Raw genomic sequence first — 8155 nt, 5'->3', positions numbered from 1 at the left:
CATAAGTCTAAACCTTGTGGAGGACAGCACATATGGAAAATATATACATCCAAGCCACAGAGTACACCGAAAAATGTATCTACCTCTCTGTTCAAGCGAAATCATGTAGTATTGACGTGGGAGGACCGAACATAGTTGGAACTGTAGTCCGGAACAAGGAAAACAACATATGAAATGTACTGTAGAAAACAAGCATGCATATAGCTGAGTGCTATTGACATCCGCAGTTAATTAAAAAGGGCGCGTGGACAGAAGAGTGGAGGCCAAGGGGGTGACCCCATGGCATACATCTTTAATCTTGAAGCGATGTTCCAACTTGCTGGAGATTGCAACCACCGACTTCACAGCTAGCAGTGTTTCCTCGTGGGTCTCCAGGAGTGATCGTTCTATTTGATAGGTTCTCAAGCGCAGATGCTCCTTGGTTGGATAGGGTTCATTGGAACCAGAATGAAGCATGACGCCCTTACTGTCAAGCTCAAAGCCTAAAATACAGAAGTGCTCATCGTCCAAAGAAGAGAAGCAACACTGTGGCCCTGCTTCAACCTCATGTTTTCCTTCATGTTCCACCGGCAGCGCGGTGATGGATAACTTAATAAAAGCATCAGAAGTTGTGAGACGGATGCAGTAAGCTTTGATGGGCCCATCCTTCTTAGAGGAAGCAAGGAAGATGGGGCCATGCCGGGACGCGCGGCCGAAGAAAGGCAGCGGATCGTCGTCGACCTTGTGCCACTCGTGTGAGTCTGTGTCAAATGCATGTGTACCCCACGACGGCTGATCGTATGAAACCAATATGTAGGGAGGAACCTGTTAGGTTGATCTCTTTTCCGTGTGGGCCCAACGGCCCACCGGGCCCCTGATCCGTGCCCTGATCGGGGGCGCCCAACCACAATGTGGTTGACGGGCCCCTGTCACGCAGCGCTACATAAAGAGGTGGGGGCCGGCGGCACGCAGTACGAGGTTCACCGCGTTGCCAGTCTCCCCACCGAAAACCCCGACCCGATCTAGGTCTAGCGCTGACAGTGACGGGAAGCTCCGCCGCCGCCACTGCCTACACTTCGCCGCCACCTCCACCATGCCCACTCTCCGCCATCGCCGTGCGCCCCAGCACCACGATGGCCTCCAGCTCGAGTTCATCCTCTGCTGCACAAGGTAGGTTTACCGGATCTAATCTAGCCTAGTGATCCAGAGGGTCTATCAATGGTATCAGGCCATCTTGGCTAGATGATTTTCGGTAAAAAGAGAAAGGAAAAGTACTCCCTACCCCCCAAAAGAACCCTAAACAGGGCAAAGAAATCGCGCCGCCGCACTGGCCGCGCCGTTCCTCTCGATCCCGAATCGCATCGGCATGCCGAGGATTCAGGAAGAAGAACCACCCCGAGAGGGGCAAAGTTCACCGGACGGCCACGCGGTCGCCGGCAAAGGGCGCTACCTCGCAGGAAAAGAAAAAAAAAAGGGGGGGGGGGGTAGGCACCGCAGCCAAACCGCTCGACGGCGGCGCGCTCATCGCAAGGCGAATGCGCAGCCGACGAAGGGGATGGCCACGGCGCCGTCGTCTCGCGGTACTGCCGCATCAACTACCGCTGCGGGGGCACGACGAGCGCCTCTCTCTCTCTGCAACAGAGGAAAGAAGGGGAGGGAGAAGAGCTCGCGGGAGCGGTGGCTATCAGCCCCGTCTCCGGCGGCCGGCCTGGTACCGTGGCGCGGCGGCCCGGCGTGCGGGACAGCAACGCCCGGCGAAAGAGATGAGCGGCGCGCGAGGGGAGGGAATGGATAGGGTTTCCCCTCGCCCCTGCCGTTCGGCCTGTTTTGATCGCCCGCAACGAACGCGTGGCCGTCAGATCCAATCCGACGGCTGGGACGCTAACCCTAGCGGTGACGGGCCCTTTTGGGCCGAAAGTGGCAGAGGCCGGCGTCGGCAGTGCGGGCGCAGGAGATGGGCCGCATCGCCCTCTCCCGCAGTAGGCCCAGTGCCTCGGGCGGCAGAGCGCGCGGGGTGCAGGCCGTGGGCCGCTGCGGGCCTCCCGCGCCAGGCTGGAGCTGGCTATTTTTTCTTTTAAATAGTCTTTCTGTTCAAATTAATCCAAAGAAATATTTTGTCCAGAAAAGGAAATGTTCATGAGTTTTACACAGAAAATAATAAAGTTCATGATTTTTTATTTGATCAAAGAAAAGTTTCTGTAAAGAGTAAAAGTTTGTGGATTTTCATTCATGATTTTCCGCTGCGTAAATAATTAATAATGCTCTTTTACAAAGAAAATAAAAGTTTCCATAGTATTAAGTTTTTTAAGAGCATGTTAAAGTGATTATTAAAATGAATATGATTATGTTATTTTTATGACCAACGTTGTTAATAACATGATCATGTTTTATTTAAAGGTGCATTTATTTCTAATTTTTGCCCAACGGTAATATAGATTTAATTGCATAGACAGTTATATGTTTAATTTGACCAACGTTAGATTAATACATATGATTGTTATATTGATGTCATTTAAATTGTAATTTTAAGGAGGCTTTCATTTGATGAGTTGCCTAAAAGAAGTTCCAACACTCAGAGGTGACAACCACACTGAGTGGAGGAAGAAAGTTGAACTGGCGTTTGTTTGTGCTGATCTTGACTGGGTTGTGGAGAAACCACAGCCGGTCAGACCCACAGAGCCAGTAAGAGAGGCTACTGACGATGATGCTGCATGGGCTAAAAAGAGAGGGGACTATGCTCCTTTGGAGCAGTCCTACCTCATAGATAATCAAAAGTGGGTCAATGCAAATAAAAAATGCATGGCCTTTATAAAGAACACCATTGAGAGCGCTATTGTGGGCTCCATTGCAGAGTGCACTTCGGCAGGGGAGTTGCTCTCAAAGATAAAGAGCCAGTTCACTGGCTCTTCAAAGATATATGCCACCCAGGTGTTAGAGCAACTGGTGACAGGAAAATACAGAGGTGGCAGTCATGGCATAAGAGAGCACATCCTCAGGATGAGCAATATGGCTGCAAAGCTCAAACCAATGGATGCGGATCTGGAGATCAAACCAGCGCTCCTGGTCCACCTTGTCATGGCTTCATTGCCGAAGGAGTTTGAAGCTTTTGTAGTGAACTATAATATGTCACATGGAACATGGGACGTAGAAAAGACAATAGCAATGTGTGTTCAAGAAGAGGAGAGACTAAAAGCCTCACATGGTGGTACACTCAACTATGTGCATGGTCACAAAAGAAAGAATTACAATCTAAACAACAAAAGTTCTCCTTCAAAGCCACAAGGAAAAGTTTCCTATCAGCATCAGCGTCAGCAACAGCCTTTCTCAGTGGACAAAGACACTTGTCTCCACTGTAAGAAGACCGGGCATTACAAGAAAGACTGTCCCGTTTGGCTAAAGTCGATCATGGCAAAAAGAGGTAACAGTATAGTTTCATTTGTAAATGAATCCCTGTATTCACAGTTTTCAAAATCCACTTGGTGGATTGACTCTGGAGCAACTGTTCATGTTGCAAATTCTTTACAAGGATTCCATTCGACGCGGACTACGCTAAGAAGCGAAAGACGCATTGAAGTGGCGAACGGAGTTGAAGCAGAAGTTGAAGCTGTCGGTGATATCTCCTTGGAGTTAGCTGATGGATTCAATCTTCTACTTAGAGATGTTTTATTCGTTCCATCATGTAATAGAAACTTAATAAGTGTTTCTTGCTTGGACAAAGATAATTATGAGTGTTATTTTGGACATGGCAAGTGTGCCATTTGGTTAAATAATGCTTATGTGGGTGATGCTTTACTACATGATGAGCTTTATTTGTTATCACTTCGTGAAAAAGTCTATTCCGTTTGCAATGTGAAAGAACATGTTTCTGCGTCGAATAAAGTACAAAAGAACATTTGACTCATCGAAACTATGGCACTGTCGCTTGGGCCATATTTCGAAGGGGAGAATAGAAAGATTAGTCAAAAGTGAAATTCTTCCTCCGTTAGAATTTTCAGACTTAGAACAATGCATAGATTGCATTAAAGGAAAGTACGTAAAACAAATCAAAAAAGGTGCAATCCATAGCACAGGCACACTGGAAATCATTCACACTGATATTTGTGGACCATTTCCGGTGAAAAGTGTGGATGGTTATGACTCGTTCATAACATTCACAGATGATTACTCTCGCTATGGTTATATTTATCCAATCAAAGAAAGATCGGAAGCGTTGGATAAATTTAAAATATTCAAAGCTGAAGTTGAAAATCAGCACGATGAAAGAATAAAGATAGTAAGGTCCGACCGTGGGGGAGAGTACTACGGTCGACACACTCCATATGGCCAAGTCCCTGGACCTTTTGCGAAGTTCTTGCAGGAGACTGGCATAGTAGCCCAGTATTCAATGCCGGGCGAACCTCAGCAAAATGGAGTAGCTGAAAGGCGCAACCGTACCCTTATGGATATGGTGCGCAGCATGATGAGTTATTCAAACTTGCCATTGGGATTATGGATGGAGGCGCTTAAAACCGCCATTCACATTCTAATAGAGTACCAAGCAAGTCGGTGCCCAAAACACCGTACGAGCTATGGACAGGAAGGATGCCCTCCCTACAACACTTCAGGGTGTGGGGGTGCCCTGCTGAGGCCAAAATGTTTAATCCAAACATTGCAAAGTTAGATCCCAAAACAGTAAGTTGCCACTTCATTGGCTATCCAGACAGATCAAAAGGTTTTCGTTTCTACTGCCCTGACAGATATACAAAGTTTGTAGAAACGAGACATGCAGTCTTCTTAGAGGACGAAATGATGAGGGAGAGCTTGGTAGCTCGGAAAATTGATCTTGAGGAGAAGAGAGTGCATGCACCTAATCCGATGATTCAGGAGCCATTTTTCTCACTACCAGTTGCAACTCCACCCATGACAGCTGTGGGGAAAGACCCGGAACCTGTCCGTCAGGAGCCGACTGAACCCGTTGTTGAGCGTGAAAGGGAGGTGCAACAGCAAAATTTAGAAGAAGTGCCAGAAACTGAGGCCCTTAGAAGGTCTACAAGACCAAGAAAGTCAGCTATTTCTACTGACTTTAAAGTTTATAACACAGAAATGGTTCATATGGAAAAAGATCCCACCTCATATCAAGAAGCCATGAGAAGCCCTCATTCATCGAAGTGGATGAAGGCAATGGAAGACGAGATGAAATCGATGAGTTCCAAAGATGTTTGGGACTTAGAGGAAATTCCTGAAGGAGCCAAAACAGTAGGCTGTAAATGGGTCTACAAAATTAAGTATGACTCTAAAGGGAATATAGAAAAGTATAAAGCACAACTCGTGGCAAACGGATTTACACAAAGAGAAGGGATAGATTACAATGAGACATTTTCTCCAGTCTCGTGTAAGGATTCCTTCAGAATCATAATGGCATTAGTTGCTCATTTTGATTTAGAGTTACATCAAATGGATGTTAAGACGGCATTTCTGAATGGTGATTTAAAAGAAAAGGTCTACATGAAACAACCCAAGGGATTTATCATGGAAGGCAAGGAAAATATGGGGTGCCGCCTGAAGAAATCCATTTATGGATTAAGACAAGCCTCTCGGCAGTGGTATCTAAAGTTTAATCAAACGATTAAAAGTTTTGGATTTAAAGAAGATATTGAGGATAATTGCATTTATGCAATGTTTAAAAATGGGAAATATATTTTCCTAATCTTGTATGTGGATGATATCCTGCTTGCTAGTAGTGATGTTAGTCTACTACAAGAAACAAAGAAATACTTATCCTCAAATTTTGACATAACAGATCTTGGTGAAGCATCATATGTTTTGGGCATAGAAATTCACCGAGATAGGAACAATGGAGTCTTAGGACTATCTCAGCAAGCATATTTAGAAAAGGTTCTTAAAAAGTATAATATTCATGTGAGTAAAGCCACACCTGCTCCAATAGTTAAGGGCGATAGTTTTGGGAAATTTCAATGTCCCAAGAACCAGTATGAGATCGATCAAATGAAAGCAGTACCATATGCTTCGGTAGTTGGCAGCTTACAGTATGCACAAGTGTGCACTCGCCCTGACTTAGCTTGTATCACCGGGGTACTCGGTAGATATCAAGAGAATCCAGGCCTAGAGCACTGGAAGATGGTAAAGAAAGCATTGCGTTATGCGCAAGGCACGAAGGACTACATGCTAATATACAGGAGAAGTGATTCCCTAGAGATAAAAGGGTATTCAGACGCAGATTTTGCGGGGGACAGAGATGATAGAAAATCCACGTCAGGATACATATTCACCCTCGCTGGGGGAGCTATTTCGTGGAAAAGCTCCAAACAGTCGATAGTTGCATCATCCACGATGTATGCAGAATTCATAGCATGCTTTGAAGCCACGGGGCAGGCGATATGGCTAAAGAAATTTGTACCCGACTTGAAAGTGGTAGATTGTATTCACAAACCACTAAAGATGTACTGCGACAACCAGCCCGCGGTATTTTACGCTCACATCAACAAGTCGAGTAATGCTGCCAAAACAATAGAGATAAGGTATTATGTTGTGAAAGATAAAATCCAGGATCAAACTATAAGTCTCGAGCATATAAGGACAAAGGATATGCTTGCGGATCCACTAACGAAAGGCTTACCACCCAATGTGTTCAAGGAACACTTAGCCGGCATGGGTTTAAGGGAAAGCCTTATGATTCCTGGATAGGCCCAAAAGGAACAGAATTTGTTTCTGAACATAAAGTATGTTGTAGCTGTATGATTCTAACGGCAATTAAGCCGTGACGATGAAACATGCTCTATGTACCAATATGTGATGAAACAGATAAACTAGAAAGTATAAGGTTAAAAGTAAAAGTTGAGATCAAGGGGGAGAATGTTAGGTTGATCTTCCGTGTGGGCCCAACGGCCCACCGGGCCCCTGATCCGCGCCCTGATCGGGGGCGCCCAACCACAATATGGTTGACGGGCCCCTGTCACGCAGCGCTACATAAGGAGGTGGGGGCCGGCGGCACGCAGTACGAGGTTCACCGCGTTGCCAGTCTCCCCACCGAAAACCCCGACCCGATCTAGGTCTAGCGCTGACAGTGACGGGAAGCTCCGCCGCCGCCACTGCCTACACTTCGCCGCCACCTCCACCTTGCCCACTCTCCGCCATCGCCGTGCGCCCCAGCACCACGATGGCCTCCAGCTCGAGTTCATCCTCTGCTGCACAAGGTAGGTTTACCGGATCTAATCTAGCCTAGTGATCCAGAGGGTCTATCAGAACCAGCACATAGGACATGAGCATTGTAAACGGTAGAGAGATGTAGTACTCCAAGGGTTTGAGCTTCCATGGGATGCACTGCGGAATCGGCAGGCTGCTCCAGGAGCACCCCTTGAGGCGCTGGATGATGCCGTCGCTGACTACTCTGGCCTTGGAAACATCTAGGACCTCGAACCATGGCGGGAAATTGGGATCTGTTGTCCAGGATGGTCTCTTGCAGAACGCATAAATCCTGTCACCCACGGCCGTCAGGACAGGGCACCGCTTGGCAGACATGAGGTTCGGCCCGTGGATGACAGCCTTATCCAAATCCGGCGACTTGGTGTCGAGGATTATGACCTCGCCCGAGTCGCCCCCGAAGCCGACGATCCACGAGCGGCGCGTCGACCGCAAGGGGGTGAACGACTTGCCGCCCGCGTGGGTGGGCAGGCTGCCGGCTGCGTGCAAGCGCTTCGCCTTTGCCGACGAGGAAGAGGGGGCGAGGTCCATCTTGTAACACGTTGTACGGCGTGGTACACATAGACCAGTCCCAGTGGCATGCCACAAGGTAGACCGTCCGGCCCTTGCCCTCCTCGTCCAGCCGATCACCGTCGCGGATCACCTTTCGTTTCTTCATGAGCTGCGCTATTCGCTGCGGCCTCACCCGAATCAGCGCTGATGATCGCCATCTGATCAGAATCTTCCCTTGCTTCACGCTCCAGATCTCCATCGGAAGCCCTGGCCCTTCCGCCGTCAAGCTTTGGTGTCCTCCTCTTCCTCTTCTGGTGACCCATCCCTCCTATGGTCTCTGCCGCCGCTGATTGGCCAGACGAGGTTAGCTAGGGTTTGGAACTTTTGATCTTTTTTTAGATTTTTTTTAGATGAAGTTTGGAACTTTTGAAGGAAGCGGCGGTGGATGTATACGCGACAATGAACGCCTTGGGTGTAGTTTTTT

General features: G+C 47.7%; 1 pseudogene; it reads right to left on the bottom strand.

The window, feature by feature from the left end:
* Positions 1 to 231: 231 nt before the first annotated feature.
* LOC109764732 (uncharacterized) lies at positions 232 to 7930 on the bottom strand (annotated as a pseudogene).
* Between the last annotated feature and the right edge of the window lie 225 nt (positions 7931 to 8155).

Source organism: Aegilops tauschii, chromosome 3 (genome assembly GCF_002575655.3).
Source record: "Aegilops tauschii subsp. strangulata cultivar AL8/78 chromosome 3, Aet v6.0, whole genome shotgun sequence".
Taxonomy (NCBI): domain Eukaryota; kingdom Viridiplantae; phylum Streptophyta; class Magnoliopsida; order Poales; family Poaceae; genus Aegilops; species Aegilops tauschii.
This window is presented reverse-complemented; position numbering and strand designations above follow the sequence as displayed.